This window comes from Sciurus carolinensis, chromosome 17 (assembly GCF_902686445.1).
Source record: "Sciurus carolinensis chromosome 17, mSciCar1.2, whole genome shotgun sequence".
Lineage (NCBI taxonomy): Eukaryota > Metazoa > Chordata > Mammalia > Rodentia > Sciuridae > Sciurus > Sciurus carolinensis.
The window spans coordinates 8542308-8547853 of NC_062229.1; the positions used below are offsets into that span (position 1 = coordinate 8542308).

Genomic DNA, 5546 nt, shown 5'->3' on the forward strand with positions numbered 1-5546 from the left:
ATTCTATATGAATCACTAATTTCAGTTATTGATGTCAAAATTAAATATGTTCTTGGAAAACAGAAAAATTAGACTTACTCAATTTAAAGTATTTCCATTTTTCAACATATCAATCATACTTAGTATAATGACTTATCGCCCACAAATCTGTTCAATTGCAATCATCTCAGCAGTAGGAATCATTGATTTCAACCACTTAGCAGAATCAATAGATGTCTTCAGATAAAAGTAAGCTAACCAAATCTCACTTTGAATTTTTCTATTTGAGATGCCAAATGAGTGTATAAAATAGGAAAGAGACAAAAGGCATGAAGGCTGTGTACCTTAATGCAACTTGTACACACTTGTGTGTGCCCCACCTCTTTCTGAGGTAGATGCCAGGAACACTGTTCCTGTGGGAGGAAGAAAAATCTCAAGGAATGTGAAAAACAATCATGATGAATTAGTTTGGAATTCTGAATTTTTGCATCAGTATTGGTTAAAAATCCTAAAGAAGACCGTTAAGACAGGAACAGGGAAACTGGTGGCTGGTTCCACACATGAAACAAAATGAAGCGCAGACGGGGCCATTAGTGAACCCGTGGCAGAGGCTGCATCCCTGCTGGGACAGCAGGTGTGAGCCGTGGCAGAGGGAGCACAGGGCTCCCGGTTAGGATGCCACAAACACCACCCTCAAGGAGGATACCCAGTCACACCATCTGCTTTAAATGAATGGAAAGGCTTAAAGAAACACCCTCTTCTTCAGTAACTGCATTACCATATCAATTAATATAAAAATAATAAAATAGCAGCAAAATTTTCATTCAAAATGCCAATATTTCCATCAATCTGTTTTCAGTATTCTTTTACACATTCAAAGACTTTTTGAATTCTCATAGATACATACAGTTAACTTACTTTATACCATTGGTCTCAGAGTAAAACAGGAAAATAACCAAGGGAGGAGTCTATTTCAAGCATGTGTGTACTACTAATCACAATTGTTATCTGATGAAAGGGAATAGCATATGATGGGTTAATAAATGAATATCAAAAGGTCAAATAAGTATCAACTTTTAAAATTCTGTGATTTTCCAAAGTCAATTTAGAAACATTCCAGGTTAAACTTTTCCTTTCTCCAATCACGTTTCCTCTTACACTGTTCATTATACCACTGGAAGATTTGAATTTTCCCTGTGCGAGTCCCACAAGAATGAATTAAACCTAAGTGGGCAAGGCCTACTGCTACACATTGCACATGCTGCTTCACTACCAAGTCACGGGTTTGCCTGAATCCTTTCCTTGATTCTCCTCTGAACTACAAGTAACTGGTCACTTCAATCACAACGGTCACTATCATAAAGCTTGAGTTAGCAAATCATATTTAAAAAGTGGCTTCTAGGAAACCAGTAAAGGGAATCTCATCCACACTAAGCATCATGGGGCTCAGCACACAAACTTCTAAGCCTGAATGTATTCCAGGGGAGGAGGGAGAAGTGAGAAAATTTTACATCATTTTTACAGAAAAAGATGATTTCCAATAAGAAAATTTATAAAAAGTACCTCAAGAAATTATGGTAGTCATGGAGTAGGATGTACCAGAAAGGTTTCCGCATTCACTCTCTTTCCGGTTGTGTACTAGGGAGCTCATTCTTGGTGAATAGGAAATAGAAACATGGGCTACACAGGGTCAACATGAGGAAGAATCTTGGTGGGGAGAGAAAGGGTGGAAGAACCCAGGTTGAGGGACTACACCCAGCCACTGGTTGAGGTGCTGCAGACCACAGACTTCAGAGGGTCCCTTCATAATGGGTTTGGTCTGCATTGAGTGCATTCTCCCAGAGTCAGGAATAGAGGAACTTCTCCATCAAGCAGTGGTGTACTCACAGTGATATTGCAAAAATAACCATTTCCTTTAATAACTTAAATGTGAGGAATTTGTGAAAAGAAATATTGAAACTTTGCCTTTTCCACAGGTGGCAGGGCAGTGTGTCCTGTGCCCCCACACATGAGTATCCTAACAGTGAGAGGACTCACTGCCTCCCCAAGATGGTGACCTTCCTGGGCTTATCAAGATCCCCTGGGCATGGCGCTGGCCTGCACGGCCTCTCTGCCTCTCTGCACTCACAGTTGCTGTACTTGGGGTCTTCGTGAGGCACCAACACACTCCCATAGTCAAGGCCAACAACCGGACTCTCAGCTACAATCCTGCTCATCTTCCCTCACTTCTGTTTCCTCGTGCTCCCTGCTCTTCATTGGCCGTCCCACACAGCCATCTGCACCCTGCAGCCAATAGCATTTGGCATGGTGTTCTCTGTCGGCTGTTTCCACTGTCTTGGCCAAAACTGTCACTGTGATTCTGGCCTTCAAGGTCACTGCCCCAGGGAGAAGGATGAGGCGGTTGCTGGTGTCAGGGGCACCTAACTACATCATTCCCAGCTGTTCCCTGATCCAGCTGACTCTCTGTGGAGTCTGGCTGGGCACCTCTCCTCCCTTTGTGGACTCAGACACACACTCTGAACATGGTCACATTATCATCACCTGCAACAAGGGCTCGGTCACTGCCTTCTACTGTGGTCTGGGATACCTGGGCTCCCTGGCTCTGGGGACTTTCATGGTGGCCTTCCTGGCCAGGAACCTGCCTGACACCTTCAATGAAGCCAAGTTCCTGACCTTCAGCATGCTGGTGTTCTGCAGTGTCTGGCTCACCTTCCTCCCTGTGCACCACAGCACCAAGGGCAAGGTCATGGTGGCCGTGGAGGTCTTCTCCATCCTGGCCTCCGTGCTGGGCTCCTGGGCTGCATCTTTGCCCCCAAGTGCTATGTTATTTTACTGAGGCCAGGTAGGAGCTCCCTACGTGGTTTCAGAGATAAAACTCTTTGTGGGAGTAATAAACCTTCTTGAGTTTGTTTTTGAAAATCAAGTGTCAGAAGGTAAATCTACACCCTTTCAACAGGTTGATGTTGGATTTCTACATGAGATTTCTTCAATGAACCAGCAATCCACACCCATTTTCCTGCAGTAATGACAGTTGCCCTACCTGCATGTATCTCTTTTTCCCATGGACTTGCACTTGAAGTGATTTTATTCACCAAATCTGCAATGCATCCTGCAGCTCCTGCTCTATCTGTGGACTTCCCACCTGCATGTTGCCTTCCGTTTGACTCTTCACTGACTTTAGTCATACATAATTTGTCCTAAATTCTCCAGGCTGTTTGCTCTATTTTAAAAACCCCCTGTGTGTTTCTGTGATTTCTTTTTCTATCAAATATATAATATATTTTATTTACTAAGTAGAGTATGTTTTGGAAATGGCTAATATATTTCTTCTTATTTTTGTCTTTTTCAGAATCTTTGAGATCATTTTGCAGAATTTTCCTTTCATGTGTCCCTTAGAATTTTAGAGTCATTTTGTCACGGGTTGTAAGAAAACATGATTCATATTGGACTAGCAATTTATTGACTTCATACTTCATATTTGAATCCAAATTATAAATGCACAACAATTAGTTTTATTACCCTTGTCAGATAATTACATCTTTCCTTTGACCCTTTCTCTTTACCATTTGCTCATAAATATGTGCATCTCCATGATTTGCAACAGTGTATATAAATACAGGTATTTATATAGGTAACTATATTATATAAATTCATAGAGAGCACCTTTGCAATAGATTAGCTTATATGTGGATATCCTACATATTCTATGAATTAATAGAGAACAATTTTTTTCTGCTAGATTTTCAGTTTCATTATAGTGTAAAAGGAAAGCATTCTTTCTTGTACCACACTCATACCACTTCTTGCTCTTATATTTGGACTGATGGCTTGTTGGGGTGTCTTTAGGCACATGACCTTGTTTGCAGCTTTATCTCATCTCTCCCATTCATTAATCACCTTCATTCTTTTAGTGCTTATATGTAATATGTTGCCTAATAGTGTAGGTGATCATGGGATTCATCTACTTTAATATTCACTGGGAAAGTTGTCAAAATATTACCATAAAATATAGTGCACATTTTACACTTTGTGGCATATCCTTTATCCAATGAAAACATGTTCTTCCATTAAAAATTGATCAGAATTCATGAATATTTGATTGAATGGTTTCCTGGCTTCCTTGACACAATTTTTCTCCTACACCTCTCAATTTTATGAATTTCATTGATCATTGTGACTCTTTGCTCTTGAGTAAAGACTTGATTGCTCATGGGGTGCAGTTTCTTCATGAGATGATCTATTTTTTATGCACATGTTTACACCCATTGTGAATAAATCGATTGTCATTTCCATTTGTTGTACCATCCCTTTTGGATTTTTAGGAATACCTATTCAAAAGAGTGTTTCTTCTCTCTTGGCAAAAGTATCTCCTGTGGACAAAGTATGAGACGAGTTCATAAACCAATGCCTTGAGGATTCAGGAAAGAGGGAGGTGGACAGAATGACAAATGGGGAGGGTAAAGTAGTGGGAAAAATAGACATGAGACTGAACAGGTTAGATAGGTAGTGAAGTAGCAGTTGGATAGACATGACAGCTTTCTCTGTAGGTTTGGAACAAAGACAGATCCAGTGATGCCCCATAAACAATATCATACATTTAAGTGAGAACATCCAGTTTATATTAATTATAAGTAATGGAAACTCAAACATAAATTGAGTCAACAAAATGAGAATATATTCATATCTATAAATTGCAGCGTTCCATGCCCCAAGCAGAAAATTCATTGTCCTTCTTGTGCCCATTCAATCACATGCTCATTTAGTATCTCTTCACTGCACCAGGCAGAAGGGTATCAGATAAGGAGAAGAGTCCTCATGTCTGGACCAACCACTGTGATTAACCACACCTAAACTCCAGGGTTGCTACAGTGAGAAAAAGTAATTCACACCCACATACCTGGTTATTAAAAGAGTAAGAAGAGAATAATAATCTTTGGGAGAGAGCTGTAATTATCCACAGTACCCATGTTAATCTTGGAGGACTTATCCACAATATTCACACCACATGTGGAATGGCCCTGAAGGGCATCACATTGTGCTCCACACATGTTGCCTTTGTGTTTCACACAAAAATGATAATTGGATTTCAGCATGGTGGAACACACCTGTACGTCCAGAGATGTGGTTGACTGAGGCAGAAGATCTCATTGAGAGGCCAGCCTCGGCAATTTAGCAAAACCTTGTATGAAATTTAAAACAATAAAAAGACTGAGATGTGGATCAGTGGTGGAATGCCCGTGGGTTCACACCCCAGTACCAGAAAGAAGGAGAAAAGACAATTCCCACTCCTGAATCTTTGCACATTGGAAAGAAGGTAAAAGACAACAAAGAAGAGATGGAAAAGAGCAAGTGGTTCACAATTCAGGAGAAAAGAATCTCAATACAGGAAACTGAAAATGACTCATGTGGACCAGTAAACATTGAATTCCTAGGTGGATTTTAGGCTTGAAAATTTTATGAAAAATGACACAAAAATGGCCAAAACACATAAGAGTTGTTGAAAATCTTTAAATCAAACCTGAGACATGTCTTTTGATGTCCTAGAAGAGGTAACAGTGAACTCTACT

At 40.3% G+C, this 5546-nt stretch overlaps 1 pseudogene; it reads left to right on the forward strand.

The window, feature by feature from the left end:
- LOC124967949 (vomeronasal type-2 receptor 116-like) overlaps positions 1-2883 on the forward strand; it is a 5518-nt pseudogene extending 2635 nt beyond the window's left edge.
- Positions 2884-5546: the final 2663 nt, after the last annotated feature.